The sequence below is a fragment of the Danio rerio genome, chromosome 3, assembly GCF_052040795.2.
Source record: "Danio rerio strain M-AB ecotype USA chromosome 3, GRCz13ab, whole genome shotgun sequence".
NCBI lineage: Eukaryota > Metazoa > Chordata > Actinopteri > Cypriniformes > Danionidae > Danio > Danio rerio.
This window is the reverse complement of record NC_141023.1, coordinates 56,860,987-56,879,327: the sequence shown is the minus strand read 5'-3', so window position 1 is coordinate 56,879,327 and position 18,341 is coordinate 56,860,987. Positions and strand designations below refer to the sequence as shown.

Genomic DNA, 18,341 nt, shown 5'->3' with positions numbered 1-18,341 from the left:
TCCTCCAGCTAGCTCCGCGAATGAAGAGGAACAGAGAGAACCAGGGGAACTGGGCTTAACTTGAAATAACAACTTAAGAAAATGGCATTTGATGGTGATAATCGCAGTCCCCTTGACAACTGGAAGCGCTCCAGCCAACGTCTGCCAAGTGGGAGAGAACAAAAACGAATAGAAAATCTCTGCTTTTAAATCCCATTCTCAGAGAGCCATTCCAGCTTGGTGCAATAAAGTTCATCGCCGACTGCATGGGGACAGGTGCAGTTACCACACATGTCTACTATAATATAGGGCTGTATATAGGGCAAATAAAGGATTGATTTTTGACGAGACTAAAATTGGTAAGAGATTGGAAAATTTATATAGAATGGCCTAAATGCTCAAAATTAACCAAAAGTGCAACAAAACCACGGTTCTCGTTTGAACTGTGTGCAAAATGGATAGTTTATTGGAATAGTTTAAAAGCATTTAGCTGGACCAGTTGTAAACATGGCCATTAAACAACGCTCTCCAAAATTTAGACTAGTTTAAAGCAAAATGAAACAACGCTGTCATAATCCACAACACTGACACACAAAACAACTGAAACATTGTAGGGCTGCAACAACGAATCGATTAAATATATAAAAATTGATTACTAAAAGCGTTGGCAATGAATTTCATAATCGATTCGTTGTGTCGTGCGACACTGGGACGTTTGATTATTGGGAAAAAAACACTCTAGTTCAGCGCAAAGCGGAGTGAACACGGTCTCTCTTGCACACTGATACAGAGTTCGGCACCTCATAGACAGGGATGAGAAAGAAAGTAGTTTAACAGCAGGGCCCTACTTTTGTTCGGTTTTGAAGTGAGGACCGGACATTTTACTCGTTATCCAGCTTGACAAGCATGACAAGTTAGCTTGTTTACCTTTAGAGCGGCAACTGAGAAAATCAAACTGAGCTTTGGCGAACTTGAGCTGAGCAGAGCTCTCAGTAAGGAATCGCTGGAAAAGTGCTTCTTTTTTCTTTTCTTTTTTTTGAAAACAAAACCAACTTAACCCCGCTGAGAAAGACATGTCATATTATCACAATTATGTAGTGTTTTAACAGCCTAATTCTTATTTTATGTTTTAGACATTTAAATACAAACACGTACTAGTAAAAAAAAATACGTTTAGAGTTTGTAAAACACACAAGGAACTCTAACAATCCATTCAAATATAATTTGCTGATGTGTTTTATTCATATCTGATACACATTACACACAGTGAAATTAGTTGAATAAATAATAAATAAAGTTGAATCTACTCTTCTTTAAGTTCACCAGTCACTTACTTGCATGTATTTAGGGAGTAACTGGTGAATTTACGTGCTGAATCCTGCGTGTTCTGCTTTTTATGAATGAGGCAAACGTGCGTCCACAAGTAAACATGCCCACAACTATCTCACGTTATAGATCACGATCACTTACACGTTTATGTGAACTGGTAAAACTTCTGTTTGAGATTATATCTCACTAAGAGGATTTTTCTTACCCAATTCACAAATAAATTAACTTGTTTTAGGCAAACAATCACTTTATTTTGAGGTGTTTTTTTTTTCTTCAGAAAACAAGACATCATTTCTTATGCTATTTTATGAGTCTAGTATGTATCTTAATTTAAAAATATTTAGATATCTGGATTGAAAACAGTAAAAAACTACTTAGTTTTTTATTTTATTATTATTATTATTATTATTAAAATTATTATTATAACAGCTCAAGGATGAGCTTCATTAAATAAACGATTGGAAATTATTGCTTTTCTTTTTTTCCCGATTCATTGATTAACCTAAAAAATAATCAATAGATTAATCGATTATTAAAATAATCGATAGTTGCAGCCCTAAAACATTGTGCAACAATAATCAGACTGGAAGGATTATTTGTGTATGTGAGAAATTTTGTTTTGAAAATAGTAACATGTAAACTCTCACTATCCTTATTTAGGGGATAGTCTGCTGAATCTTATTAATTAACAAATAATTCAGTAAATTTTATTATTATTTTGTGGGTTTATTCTAACTGCTGGCAGCTAGCTCTCTGCAACTCTCACATGGTCATCCACTGAACCTAAGCTGCGCTTGGTCAGTACCTGGATGGGAAACCATATAATAAAGCTAGGTTGGTGCCGGAAGTGGTGTTAGTGAGATCAGCAGTGGGCACTTAACCTGTGGTCAGTGTGGGACCTAATGCCCCAGTATATTGACTCTATACTGCCGTTTTTTGAATGAGACGTTAAACTGAGGTCCTGACTCTCTGTGGTCGTTAAAAAAGCCAGGATTTCCTTCAAAAAGAGTAGGGGTTTAACCTCTTCCTTTTGGCCAAATTTGCCCGCTGGCCTGTGTCTATCATGACCTCCTAACCATCCCACATCATAATTGGCTTCATCACTCTGTCTCGTGTCCACCACTGCTGGTGAATGAGGACATTCCCCCAATGTGTAAACACTTTGAGTGTCTAGAGAAGTGCTATATAAATGTAAAGAAAACGTAATGAATTATTATTATTACTAAGTTCTATAAACAATTGTATGAAACATCTATTTACTGCAGTGTTTTTTATTTCAGCATAAGTGTCCGTCCCTGCGTTCTAGTCAACTCTGTTACTGTAATGAGTAATGTGGCAACAGAGGTGAGGATCCAAATACAGCTTTGTTGAGAATGGTCAGGCAGGTAAAGGTCTAAACAGGGACAGACAGGAGCATGCAGGTAATTCAAATTGTAATCAAAGTCACAGGGAAATGGTTGGGACAGGCAGCAAGAACAAACATGAACAAAAATAAAACAAACAAGGGATGGCTGACGTGAAACTGACAATTCGACCCCCTTTTTGTGTGAAGTTTGCACGTTCTCCCTGTGTTCATGTGGGTTTCCTCCGGGTGCTTAGGTTTCCCCCACAGTCCAAAGACATACGGTACAGGTGAACTGAATAAACTAAGGGTGCTTTCACACCAACAAGCGAAACGAGCCGAGCCCAGTTATATCACAGTGTTTTATGAATATGTAATAGGCATACGTCTATATGAAGAGAGAATTATGAGTAGGGAGGGAACTTTCGGGAGTCTCCTGGATGCCCGCAAATGAGTGAAAATCACCCGGTAATCTCGCATCTCCCTCCCGGTCCTCAAATACGTCGTGCACCCTTCTCACCCCTCCCCACCGCATCTCTCCTCGCTCTTCAGACACGTCACGCGCATCTTGTCAAACACCACAAAACCACCACCTCCCCTGACAGCTGAGCGGACTTTTGGTCCGTTTAGAAACTTTGCAGTGTGAAAGCGAACCGCACTAAGAGCAAAGAGCAACAATGTAACAATTTTAATCTCTGTTTTGGCACAACTGAATCGATTCACAGGTGTGAAAGCACCCTAAATTTCCCCTAGTGAATAAGTGTAAATGCAAAAGTGTATGGGTGGTTCTCAGTCCTGGGTTGCGACTTGAAGGGCATCCGCTACATAAAACATATGCTGTAATAGTTGGTGGTCCATTTCGCTGTGGTGACCTTTGAAGGAAAATGAATGAATGAATGTTTATGTTATTCTAGAATGAGTTGTATATACTTTTGCTAATTATAGCTTTTGTACTTTTATGTATTATTAAGGGTGTCACGATCCTCCAAATCCTCGATTCGATTACATTTTCGATTCTAAAGGCACGATTTGATTCGATTTTCGATTATGAATAATTAGTTAATTAATGATCAATTCATTATTTGTAGCCTACCGTTTAAACTACCTGACCTGCATGGTCTTTGTTTTACCCATAAACAAATCATACAGTAAATGAATAAAGGCAAGTTACACACATAATTACCACCTGTCAATCACTTTTTCTGCGGGACTCGTGAATAGGCAGTGATCTGTGTCGTTAAAATGGCGTCGGTAAAAAAGAGGCACAACCAACAGGAACCAGCCAACAGTATCTGAGGTATTCGCTAAAATGACTAAGTACAAGTGAGTGAAAGATTGAAGCAGTCCTCTGACTGCCTGGACCCGCTGTGTGTGCGTCCGTGTCTGTGTGGTCACGTGATGTGCATTTTCAGTGGTAGAGAGTAAGGAGGGCTGCTCAGAAATGCTACATGCCACTGTGGATGTCAAATCGTTGTCGTTCTAAAATGCCATTTAAAAACAAAGACAGTGTAAACAGGGCCTGAGTGTGTACTTTTCGCGAGCGGATTTGCAACGAGGGTGGGCGGAGGATTGCGATGCCGGTGTTGTCTATCAGACGAACCGTACGTAATACGTACATAGCAGAGCTTGCAAAACTGTGTTTTTTTTTGACGACAACACGAACGTTGTCAACATAACTCACTGGAAATCCAAAATGCTTACACACCGACGACTACATTGAAAGAGGAGAGGGTTTAAGTTCTGTCGACGGGTCTCCTGCTTCTGCAGTTTAACAAGCACTTCAACAAGCCTGTTTTTTTTCCCGCTTGGCAAGCCAAGCTGACGTGACATGGAGGCATGGCAGCATCGACGATTCTATTTTTTTATTCGATAATTGAAATTGAGCATAAATTTCGATAAATTTCGATCGAAATTGTGACACCCCTATGTATTATAAGGTTTTAAACTGAAGCAATGAATCTAAATGAAGAATGTATGTTTGCTTTTAGTAAGAGAAAAAAAATATTGTGCACTTGCTCAAGAGCCAGTTGTTCTGAAATATCAGGCGCCAGAGCCAAACCATAGCTCATCTGAGATGGTCAACAAGTGAAACAGCACTTATAAAATTCCTTTCAGTATTCTCTGCCCTCAGAAACAAAGATAAATATGAAGAGAACATTTATTTGAGGACATGTAATTGTAACTATAAATCAGATTTTGCAAGAAGGAGCTTACAAGTAAAAATGTGTTCATGGAACACTGGTTTTCTTATCGTAATTTCATATTTACAACCAGTTCCAACTGGAAAGGAATGCTTGGACAACTCTGAATTGTTTTACAGACCCGTTAAAAACAGGTTTAAGAAACGATGTGAGAAAACGAAGCAAGAAATAGATAGGTATCATGTGCTGTGCTTGGACACAATACTCATAACGGACGCATGCTGTCAACATTCACCTCAAAACAAAGAAAACCTGTACACACAAACATACAGGAGAATACTGGGCTGCATCTGCATGGAGACATTCCATAGAGATTATGAATACTGTAACTCTCACCCAAATCAAAAAAACAAGTGAAGTTAACTGAAAATAATGTTGGAAACCTCTAACCAAACGGTAAAAAACATTGTTAATTAACATTTTCCATATTTTGTATTTTCCAGTTTCCATTTATTTACGGGTGTAAATTGTATTACGGGACCTTGATTCTGCTCTGTCGACTTTTGATCTTGAAAATTCAACTCTACAGTTTAACAAAGTGACTTTTAATGACATTTTAGTAGTTTAAAATGTATGTGAAGAGAAATAAGTCCGTTAAATAGGGCGAGGCAGTGGCGCAGTAGGTAGTGCTGTCGCCTCACAGATAGAAGGTCGCTGGGTTCGAACCTCGGCTCAGTTGACGTTTCTGTGTGGAGTTTGCATGTTCTTACTGCCTTCGCGTGGGTTTCCTCCGGGTGCTCCGGTTTCCCCTACAGTCCAAAGACATGCGCTACAGGTGAATTGGGTAGGCTAAGTTGTCCGTAGTGTATGAGTGTGTGCTAATGTTTGTGTGGATGTTTCTCAGAGACGGGTTGTGGCTGGAAGGGCATCCGCTGCGTAAAGTCCAGGCGACCCCCGGACTAATAATGGGACTAAGCCGACAAGAAAATGAATGAATGAATGAAAGTCTGTAAAATAGCAGAAAATGTACTGGCAGCTTATTAAAAGATTTTTGTATCATAATATACAACACCAACCCAGCCGATATATCACTTTAAACTATGAAAAACGTAAATAAAAGTCATTTTTTTATTATCACAAAATACAGAAAACTGCTTATTTCCGCATTTTTTTACAGTGCATTGACATCTATAGTAACAAAAATCTATGCAAGTCAACGGTTGGTGGTTTCCAACATTTTTCAACATTTCTTACCGTACATTCACCAAAAAAACAAACAAATCCATAATGTGAAAGTGAGCAAATAGTGAGGACATTTTTTATTTTTAAGTGAACTACCCCCTTAAAGGTGTATGTGCACAGTAAAAAATTCGGTCCCACTTTATATTAATTATCCTTAACTACTATTTACTAACATCAAAAAAATAAATACAATGTACTTACTGTGTTTATGATGTATTTGAGAACACTTGTGGTGCTTTTGAGTTGGGATAGGGGTTGGGTTATGGACAGGTTTGCTGGTATGGGTACGTTTAAGGGTGGGTTAATGTGTAAGGGAGGGTCAACAGTGTATTTACAAATGTAATTACAAAAGTTAATTACAGATGTAATTACATACAGGTATTTAATCAAGCAGTATACAATAAATACATGTATTTACACAATAAGTACATTGCAGCAAACTATTAATTCCTATTTAAGTGCATTAGTTAAAGCCACTTAATATAAAGTGGGACCAAAAATTCTCATAATTTAACAGTAAAATACTGGCAGCAGGGTTTCCTGCAGTGAATAATAAGCCTACAGTTCATTACAGTTTTACGAATTACAGCTTTTCGGTAGCTTAACAGTAAAATACTGACAGCAGGGTTTCCTGCAGTGGACCGTAATCCTACAGCTTATTACCGTTTTCCAAACTAACGTTTTTTTTTTTGTAATTTAACAGTAAAATACTGACAGCAGGGTTTCCAGCAGTGAATAATAATCCTACAGTTCATTACCGTTTAACGAATTACAGCTTTTCTGTAATTTAACAGTAAAATACTGACGGAGGGGTTTCCAGCAGTGGACTGTAATCCTACAGCTTATTACCGTTTTCCAAATGATGGCTTTTCTGTAATTTAACGGTAAAATGCTGACAGCATGGTTTTCTGCAGTGGACAGTAATCCTACAGTTCATTAGAGTTTTTCAAATTACGGCTTGTCTGTAATTTTACGGTAAAATGTTTGCAGCATGGATTCCAGCAGTGAACCGTAATCCTAGGGAGAGTAAATGATGTGGGTGGATCTCTTTAATTGTTCTTTTAAAGTATGCATTTTAAAACTTTACAAAGCAAACTTCATTTGCACAATTACAAACATTTTAATTTCCTTTATACTGCTTTTCATTAAGCTGACAAATACGGGAACATATTTGTCTCCAAAATAAGCTACACACACACACACACACACACACACACACACACACACACACACACACACACACAAAGCAGACTACTAAAAAAAAATATATGGATAAAGGCGGCTCTCTTCTCTCAGTTTCCCTGGCTCTGTTCTGCAGGTTGTGCACAGCAGGGCTTGTGAAAGCTGCCATACAACAGCTAAGAGGAATGGATTGAGAAGAGACTGCGAGATGGCTGTGCTGTCTGTGTCCAGACAAAAGGAGGATTTGGCAGTGGGTTTTGCCTGCATCAAAAAGGCCTGCTTATTGGAGCTCTCCTCACACACGCTCGCAGGAGAGCCTAAGAGCTCACACAGAACAAGAGACCACACAAGATGCACAACTCCAACCACACTTCTGTTTACAGTTTAGTGCCACACTGGAGCATTTTGCTTCTTTCTAGTCTACCCTCTGCTTGCATCTTTTCTGCCCCGTTCTCAGATGAGGCTTGTTTGGGTTTTTTTTATGTATCTCTTGCTCTCTCTCTTTCTCTTTCTCTCTCTGTAGTGCTCAATGTTTACCTTGGTGTAACAGGCTCACCGTGGGAAACGCTCACATATTTCCCATGCTGCGTGCAAACGGTGCGATTGATGCTGTCATGAGGTGAATTTTGTGGATCGTGCAAAATGTAGGGCAAAAAATACCATAGATTACTTATCATGATTGCTTTTTGTGAATTTCTTTATGATGAGTCTTTGCCAGCTTGAGTTGCAATCCTGCGGTGTAACTTCTTTGAAAGTTCCTGACTCACTGAGCACAATGAAGCAAAGGGCTTGCACACCAGATGCAAAAAAAAAAAGTTTCAAAATATGTATGCCTGCATGACAGGTGGTGCAGGCCAAGAATGCATTCTTGTGCATGTATCTCATTGGTTTTTCAGTTCAGTGGGAACAGTTTACAATACATTTCCATTAAAGGCGACCTTCCATTAAAGAAAACACATTTATAGGGTTTAAAACACTTGTATGTGGTTAAAGCGTTTAAATATAACCCCTTTCTAATGGTAAAAATGTATTAATTAAGTTTGTTTACAATCACACTACATAAAAACAGTTTGCAGAAAAACTTTGATTGACATTAGTCATCCTTACTTGCTATTAATTAGCAGCTAATTAGTTGTATTGAGCTAAAATTAGTTTGATAGTAAGAATTGTTACTTAAAATAAAACAAAAATTGTATTCATCTAACATTTTTACTTCTTGAAGAGCAATTTAACAAGGAGTTCTCTTTGTACATGTCATCAGAGGGGAAAAGCATGTCCGTAAGTGATCATCTCTCCCTCATTAGCATACACAGCTTTAAGTGAGAAGCAGCCGCCCGTCATTAGGGTTTTCACACCATACCTGCCAAAGATGATGCTAGCAACTAAGAGGCATTATCAATGTTAGATTTAGGATGCACAATTGCACAGCCCCCAGCAGGAAGCGGCAACGAAGGCAACGAAGAAAGAGTGGAGGGGAATGTTTACAAATGCAGTCAGTCAGGCAAATGCAAACTATTGGCTCGTTTCCACTGACTGGTACACTACGGTACGGTTCAAGTCGGTACGGGTCACCTTTATCAGGCTTGCGTTTCCAAAACCAAGGATACCCTTTTGGGCATGGTGTATGACAGAAAGTTTCAGTCGATGTCATTTTCGCTTGCAGTAAAGCTGTATTTGTCGCTTACATATCATATGAGAAGCACTTCTCACAAAACAGATGCTTTATACACATAAATACTTGCATTAATTTATATTACAAACTTTTCTATCAACATGAGTTGATTATAACTTCAGATCAATGACAGTGTGAAATAGCCTACTGTAACGTCTGTAATTTCATTAAATAAATGTAACATATATGAACACATACAGACCCTTACAGTCTCCGATATGATACCAACTACAGAAGAACTACACACAGCAGACATTTAGTTCTTATTTAGGTTCAAAAACAACACAAAATATAGCCCACAGTCAGACCTCTCATCTGTGTCTTTAATCTTCAGCAGCCCATGTAACCTCTGTTAGAGAGTAATTCCATCATTCTGAGTTCATAATAGTCCAAAAGGTGATAATAATATTTAAGCATGGCAGTTTGTTCACGTTTACTGAAAAAGAGTGAAAGTGAAACCGCTCGCGCTTCAGACTGGCTCAGGGTAAATCTGCTCTTCTCTGGCTTTTTGGCGGTTCATAAAGACGACAAAAAGGTTTGTTTGAGCCCGGGTCAACCATGGCTCGTTATTATATGTATAAATAATTAACGTTATGCTCTAATCTCTCGGCTGAGTATTTTACACATGGCAGATCCTTTGTTTTCATTCTGGCTTGTTGCGCAAGCAAATAAAGTATCTCTCTAAACCAATAGCGTTCAGCTGAGCATCTTGCTCCGCCTTCTGGTACCCTTTCTCAGTGCCAAAAAAAGTGGTACGGTACGGTTCGGAACCGAACCGCACCGCACCGTACCACTCAGTGGAAACAGGCCATATAATGCATCAAATAGAGTAGAATTACAGCTGAGTAATAGGTACTTTTGGCGGCAACATGGCATAGTGAGTAGCACTGTCAGCAAGAAGGTCACTGGTTCGAACCCGGGCAGGGTCAGTTGGCATTTCTGTTTGCATGTTGGCGTGGGTTTCTTCCGGGTGCTCCGTTTTTCTCCACAAGTCCACAGACTTGTATAGATGAATAGGGTAATCTAAATTGAACCAGCGACCTTCTTGCTTTGAGGCAATCGTGATACCCACTGCGCAACCGTGATGTCCTAAATTGCCTTTAAAGAAGTAAATTACAACAAATTTTTGGTCACACTTTATTTTAAGTTACAAATCCTGCTATCACCAATCCATTAACTCTGACTTTTAGAGTTAAAAAAACCTAATTGCACTGCAAATTAAAAGCGAGTAAAGATGATTAATTAACTGCTTGGGAGGATGGATGGATGAATTATTAACTGGTGAATGGGATGGATGGATAGAGGATTAATTGGTCAATGGATGGATGGATGATTAATTGGCGGATGGATGGATGGATGGATGGATGGATGGATGGATGGATGGATGGATGGATGGATGGATGGATGGATGGATGGATGGATGGATGGATGGATGGATGGATGGATGGATGGATGGATGGATGGATGGATGGATGGATGGATGGATGGATGGATGGTTAATTAGTTAGTGAGTGGATTGGCTGGATGATTAATTAGTCGGTGGGTGGATAGATGAATGATTAATTGGACGATGGATGAATGTATGAATAATTAATAGGCCAAAAGATGGATGGATGGATGGATGGATGGATGGATGGATGGATGGATGGATGGACAGTTAATCAGTTGGTAAGTGAATTAGCTGGATGATTGATTGGTCGATGGATGGATGGATGGATGGATGAATGGATGGATGGATGGATGGATGGATGGATGGATGGATGGATGGTTAAATAGTCAGTGGGTGGATTGGCTGGATGATTAATTAGTCGGTGGGTGGATAGATGAATGATTAATCGGACAATGGATGAATGTATGAATGATTAATAGGCCAAACGATGGATGGATGGATGGATGGATGGATGGATGGATGGATGGATGGATGGATGGATGGATGGATGGATGGATGGATGGATGGATGGATGGATGGATGGATGGATGGATGGATGGATGGATGGATGGTTAATTAGTTAGTGAGTGGATTGGCTGGATGATTAATTAGTCGGTGGGTGGATAGATGAATGATTAATTGGACGATGGATGAATGTATGAATAATTAATAGGCCAAAAGATGGATGGATGGATGGATGGATGGATGGATGGATGGATGGATGGATGGACAGTTAATCAGTTGGTAAGTGAATTAGCTGGATGATTGATTGGTCGATGGATGGATGGATGGATGGATGGATGGATGGATGGATGGATGGATGGATGGATGGTTAAATAGTCAGTGGGTGGATTGGCTGGATGATTAATTAGTCGGTGGGTGGATAGATGAATGATTAATCGGACAATGGATGAATGTATGAATGATTAATAGGCCAAACGATGGATGGATGGATGGATGGATGGACAGTTAATCAGTTGGTGGGTGGATTAGCTGGATGATTGATTGGTCAATGGATGGATGGATGGATGGATGGATGGATGGATGGATGGATGTTTAATCAGTGAAGTTAATTAGTCAGTGGGTGGATTGGCTGGATGATTATTTGGTCGATGGATGGATGATTAATTGGCCAATGGATGGATGGATGGACAGTTGGCTAACTGGTTGATTAATAAAAATACAGCATAAAAAATCCACAAAAATATATCATCATAATCATATCCCCATTTGGTTTTATGGGTCATCTGTAGAAACATTGTTTATGTAAAGAAGTGAACAGAACAAAGAGCAGAAGTTCATTATCCTGTAATAATATTATGAAATCCAAGCCAAATAAGCACACTCTTAATTTAAACACACATTTACATAGAAGAAACAGACAAGTTTGTGCACAGTACATCGCACTTCAGAATCCATGTTTCATTGGGAACTGAATAGAAATTACAATCAGTATAGTGAAATATAAAGTAAATGTGAGAATAAATATGTTGTCAGAGAGAGATACTAACGGCAACAAGGTGATTCATTCAGTCTACTTTTCTACTGTTTCCACCGGTTTTCAAAACAACAAAGTCTCACCTTCTTGTGCAACAGCAGTGGTTGAGGTGATCTGAAGCTTTAAGGCTTTTTCCTTTTTCTCTGCTGGGCAACATGGTGAAAACCTACACATGAGCAAAATAAACAAATAAATAAAGTAAAATAAAAACTGCCCCTTTCCTGTGCCATAATTGCACTGTTGTAAATTGCCGCAAGACAATAGGTACAAGTGCAACAGAATTCTATATTTCAGTGTAACACACAGATCCCGGACGTCAGTATTTTAGAAAAAAATACATAATAACTTACAATGCAAAACAACTTATAACTGATTTTCATTAAAAAAAATAAATAAATAAAAAACTTTGGTGTTAACCCAAGCCCCCTAACCTTCCAATCCCTACTAAGAATCAATCCCTAATCAAATATTAAATGTGTGTTCCAATGATTTATCTGTTTCTGAAGGGACACCTGCAATAGCCAGTAAAAACGAGCAAGCTTCACCAACCAGATGTTGCATGCTTTCATAGCTGTGAAATGTCAGAGCCAGCTGACCACGTCCATCATCCTCCATATTTGTTTTTCCTCTTAAGTCATGTTTGATCGCATTCGTTTCTGTCAGATCACATGTCGGTGGAATTGCCACTGTGAAATTGTTACTACAACCAACAGGTGTGTGGTCTCATGGTCTGCTCGAATCATCTATAACCGGGTTTTTCAAAGGGGTCGGGAAGGAGTGCTTGGGGGTTCATGGAAATGTTTGGTTGCACTTTGTTAACATAATAGATTATAAACACAAAAACGATTAAATCGTTTTAAAAAAACGAGATTTAAAAAAACGAGATTGAACACAATCCAATTTTGATGAAAAAATTTAAAAATATATATATATTACAAGTATAAATAATATATATTATATGTATATATAATACAAGTACAGTTGAAGTCAGAGTTATTAGCCCCCCTGAATTATTAAATAACAGTTTAATAACTCATCTCTAATAACTGATTTATTTCATCTTTGTCATGATGACAGTAAATAATATTTTACTAGATATCTTTCAAGACACTTCTTTACAGCTTAAAGTGACATTTAAAGGCTTAACTAGGTTAAATTGGTTAACTAGGCAGGTTAGGGTAATTAGGCAAGTTATTGTACAACAATGGTTTGTTCTGTAGACTATTGAGAAAAACATTTGCTTAAAGGGGCTAATAATTTTGACCTAAAAAAAAATTAAAAACTGCTTTTATTCTTGCCAAAATAAAACAAATAAGACTTTCTCCAGAAGGAAAAACATTATCAGACATACTGTGAAAATGTTCTTGCTAATTTAGGAAATATTTAAAAAAAAAAAAAAAGAAGAAAAAAAAATCAAAGGGGGGCTAATAATTCTGACTTCAACTGTATGTTCATATAAACATTTTTATAATGTTTAATACTCTTTACACATTATACACAAACAAATTAATTAATAAATATTATATAATTATGAATAACTTTAAAATGTAATAATCATATAATTATTAATATATCAGATTTAAATATTAGATTAAATGAATAATTCATAAATTCAGTGCTATAATGAGAAGTAAAACGCTATAATGTATTCGTCCTAAACAAATATTTTCCCAGTAATGTCTTTCTTTACAATATCAAATCAGGCCTTACACAGCAAATTCATCAGAGTTAAATTCTTGGTGTTGAAGCATTTCAGAGTAAAGTGTTGACGTTAAAGAGTTAGATTTTGATAAATGAATATAATTAGAGTTAGAATTGATTTTATTCAGTGCGAAATCAAGGAGTTATCTTTTCAACACTTGGTGGTGTTATTTCCAACATCCGGGAATTCATGCAGCCCCAGTCACTGAAGAATTTTCCAGACACCATTTGGTGAGTCAAACTACCTAAATGTTGGTATTTTACTGACTTTCTTTAAGGAAATACAGTTGTAAACATATTGTTAAGTTAATAACTTAAGAATGGAGTGACAATTTTAAACTTCTGCGGTTCATTCATGGTCGTTTGTGTATCTAGCTTAACTGCATTACTATTGACTTCTTTTCAAGAATGTTTTTATATGTGCTCACGCATACACAGTGCTTAAAAACATTAAATGTACATGTTCAACACATTTCTGTCACGCTTAATGCCATTTTGTGCGTTGTTACCCATTTGTAAAATAAAATCGACACTTCTCCTTTAATTCGAAGCAAACTAGCGAGGGAATCCCCGGAGCAGCCTAGCCTACTCTGCCCGGATGCTAACGGCAACACAGGACGGTTTCCATAAGCTCTGGAGAGTTTCTAAAACATATCTGGTGAGTAAATGAACATATGCTTACTTGTAAAAGGCTTCCTGACTAAAACATATGATTGTTTGTTATTAGTGTATGTTAATTTGGTTATTTTAAACACCGCGGCCCTTTTAAACTGGTTCATTCGTGGCCGTCCATAGACTCGCGTGATAACGTACGCTTGAATTATATTAAGTGTTGACAACCATTAAAGTCGGAATGTTAACATTAATGTCTTTAAATGACCGCGTTTGCACTTTCTCAGACATTTAACGTTACAGAAGTCTCCCGGAAGTTGCGGGACTAACGTTAACGTTATCCCGCAAATGCACAGAGACTCCCAGATGCCCAAGTAGATGCCCGCAAACGAATGATAATCTCCCGGAAATCGCGCGTCTCCCGCATGGTCATTAAACACTTTGCCCACCCCTCTCCACCGCATCCCTCCCAGCTCTTCAGGTACGTCGCGCGCAAGTCACCCCCACCGCTCTTCAGGTACGTCGCGCGCAACTCATCCCATTGCTCTTCAGGTTCTCATCTCTCCCGCTACCTCCCGCAAATCAACTCTGTATCCCCCGAAAATGACTTTTCCCAACTCGGGATGTCTGACGTTAGTAAGTTAGGCTATTTTTGTAGTCAGGAACATCTTAGTCAAGCTTTTTCTCCCGCATGATATTGTGCTTAAAACTATAGGCTAAACTTAGCATGTACTGTACACAACATTTCCGTTTTATTTAAGACAATTTAGTGCGTTGTAAACAGCCACCTGTCTGTAAAATTAATCAACTGATTTATATTTGAGCAGCCTAATGATGATAAAGGTTTGATTTGTAGATTTATTATCAATAATCAACATCTGAATCAAAAGATATCTGAAAAAGTGTGAGGCATACTTTGTGATGTTCATCTCTCTTTTTTATCTGAAGGTTATGCATATGTGTTAGATACTAATGTTTTGTTGTTTTTTAACAGCCACAGTTCTCTATACAATAACACAAGACCCTGTGACGGTGGCTGATTAGAGACGGATGGTGTATTTCCAGAGTTGGTGAAATGACCAAGCACACCTACTTGGTCATATGTGGTGATAATAATGAAGGTATGTTTGATAAAGTTCTGTATTTGTTTCACATAAGCTGAGAGGGTATTAGAGCATTAGAGAATAACAAATGACATGAAGGTGATAAGTTTTGTATTGTGGGTGAACTGTTACTTAAATAATGTTTTGCTCTTTGCTTTGCACTTTTCCTCTTCTGCTTATCCTAATATTTTAGATTATATTTGGACCTGAAACATCTGCTAGACTCCAGGAAAGGTGGCCTCAATACTGGACCTGAAAGGGCCTAACAAGTTGAATCTGGTAAAGAAACACACACGCACACACACACACGCACACGCCTACCGAAAACTGTAAGTTTATGAATATTTTTTACACTGTGGCCAATATTTTGGGGAAGTCAGCATCACTAAATGATATAAAAGATTTTAAGATCCTCTAAATTTTGCTCCAAGTGTTGTGTTAAATTCAGGATTCTGGACAGACAGCTGCCTGTTTTTCCAGTTCTAGTCATAGTGGTTAACCTAATTGTTTTTGGAGATCCAACAGTGATGTATGTGTTTTTTCTACTTTTCCATATCCTGTCACCTCAACCAGCTGGGAGAGTCAAGTTGTGGATCATCATGAAGATTTTCAAAAGGTGAGTTTAGATTTCTTGAATGTTCTATTTACTTTAAATGTTCTTTTAAATATATCATAGAATTTGATTGCAATTTGTTTTCAAAATTTTTCTTAGCCATGCTGGAGTTTTGAAGAGTTCTTAGATGAGCATCGCCCTATATCTGTGCATCAGGAACCACCAGACGAGCGATCAGCAGCTACTACATCATCATGGATAAAAAGGTCATCCTGTGGCTGGGAAGCACTTCATTCACAGGACATGCTTGATGAGATTTCCTAGCTCCAGTTTGTTTTCACACAAGTTTACAGCATTTATACCTTAATTTAAACTGCTGTGTTTGATATGGAGGACCAAGGAAACACCAGAAGTGAAAGATTTGCATAACAAGTTGTTTAAAATGTAATTTCATAAGAAAACTTTGAGTTCAGAAGAAAACTATGAGTGACGAAATGAACTTTCAAATTGCTCTGATGAAACATCAAGTTTGTACCAAAGGACTGAAACAGCCTTTTTGAGCACTGGTCATACATATTTTGTTGATACTGTCTGTACTAATAAAACATTTAAAGCATATTTGACATTGTTGCATTTTAAAAACTGAATGAATTGTTGAAGTGGTGAATGTTTTCAAATAAAATATTTTTTCTTTTGTAATTTACAGTCTATTTGACCTTTTTACCATATTTACACCGAAGAGAGTTGAATAAAATAACAATATAATACACCAGGCAGTGTTAAATATAATTACATTTTTAAATCTGTCCAGAGTTAAAATTAACCCTTACTTCGGTGTCAATGTGCCAACCCTTTTGAAAGTGTTGATTTAACTCTGCTTTGAGTGGACCCCATGAGACACTTTCAAAGTGTTGAAATTAACACCCATAGAGTTGTTTTGGGTCCCCATATTTTGCTGTGTATGCAAGAAACTATGCAGATGAAAGAATTATCATAACATTAATTTAAAAATGACTAAAACAAGGTCCCAACTATGGAAATCAACTGCTTTTAAAAAAAATAATAAAAGTCAACATCTAAAGATTGATTGCTGTACAACAGCATGAGGTCTGACAGATACAATAACTCAAAACCAATTTAAAACCAGCTTAACTCAATAAATAAATCCAAATATGTCACTTAACCAATGTTTAAAAAATACTGAAATCTATTCAAATAAAGAATAGTCTAAAAAGGGCTGTCAAACTCAGAACTGCAGAGTTTAGTTCCAATTCCGCTCCAACACACACATCTGTTTTTAAATATGCCTGAATGACTTGATTATCTAGATCAGGTGTGTTTGGTTAGGGTTGAATCCACTGAATCATTTTGAAATATCGTTTCATACTGAATCACTCAAATATGGCGACTTCGAATGGCCCATCAGAATGAAGGATTTCAAAGGATACAACTGATGGATGCTTCAGACCACCGTTATCCTTTGTGCTGGGAAAATGTTTGGTGTCACACACTGCAATAAACAAACGCAGCTGATGATGTTGTGTTTCATCGCCTCACTCATTAACAGTAAAAATAAAAAACAAATCACAGCATCGCTACAGCAACTGTCTGAGAATGAACAGGAAAATTCCTTCTTATAAGCACTCGATGTCAGCATGCACTAAAAAGCTCTTTAGATTTCTGTCATGAACACTCTGGATTTAGTACGGTAATGTATATCTATATGGCAGTGTTGATGTATTTGGTCTTGGCGGTATAGATCTGCTACGCTGCTGCTGCTTTGATTATTATGGCAGAGCGAGTATGGAGACCTGCTACTGGCAGTATATTTAAGGACATGCCATTTGAGAATATAACACACTGCTGCTGCAAACATAATATATATGCAACCCCTATAGCAGATCTAAACACAAGTGGAGCTGGGGTGGAGGAGGATCTCTGAAAGCGTGTATATACACTCATGCAGATCCTATTTAAAATAATAGTACAGTGTAAAAACATGTTTTTACATTAGTGCATCGTGCCGAATGATACATTTAAATGTAAGTACATAGTATATAGTAGTAGTTAAGGTCACTTCATTTAATATGTTACCCACCATTGATTTAACCCATCATTCAACACCAAAATCTGAGATAAGATCTGGTTTTAATCACTCACAATTCGCTTTGGCTTCAATTCACATTATAGTGTATGAGGAGACATAAACCCCAAGCTTATTTCAATCTTTTCCACCTCAGCGCTTGAGCAAGGCTTTAATGTTTGTTGGAAGTGATATATGAAAGGTTCACGCTGTCAGCTTCCAAATGAGAGGAACTGAGAGAGAGTGGAATTCCCAAAGGCGGCACTCCACGCTGTACGCTGCGGGCCACTGAGAAGAACTTGAACCACTTTGAAGTTATTTCTCTCCCTGTAATGACAAATTTTACAGCATGACAGCTGCAGGAGGAGTACATCTCGAAGCAGTGTGAGAAAAGGAAAGATGGCCAAGTCATAATGGGGAAAATGCTGATAGCATCAGGTAGAGACAGTTTTCACTTTCCTCACAATAAAAGCTC

At 37.8% G+C, this 18,341-nt stretch overlaps 1 protein-coding gene and 2 long non-coding RNA genes across 4 annotated transcripts in view; 1 reads left to right on the top strand and 2 right to left on the bottom strand.

Moving 5' to 3' along the window:
- Positions 1-18,341, bottom strand: part of LOC147846065 (uncharacterized) — a 700,063-nt gene that overhangs the window by 369,649 nt on the left and 312,073 nt on the right. The window lies entirely within an intron of this gene.
- The window catches only part of LOC147846067 (uncharacterized), a 125,804-nt gene that overhangs the window by 34,459 nt on the left and 73,004 nt on the right, over positions 1-18,341 (bottom strand). For both annotated transcript variants that reach the window (XR_015481317.1, XR_015481318.1), the window contains exon 2: positions 11,898-11,980. This is a non-coding gene — a long non-coding RNA (uncharacterized LOC147846067). The remainder of the gene's footprint in view (positions 1-11,897; positions 11,981-18,341) is intronic.
- LOC147846068 (uncharacterized) lies at positions 13,691-16,482 on the top strand. Its single transcript, XR_015481320.2, has 6 exons — positions 13,691-13,746; positions 14,067-14,173; positions 15,122-15,248; positions 15,424-15,509; positions 15,804-15,846; positions 15,943-16,482. It is a non-coding gene; the product is annotated as an uncharacterized LOC147846068 (long non-coding RNA).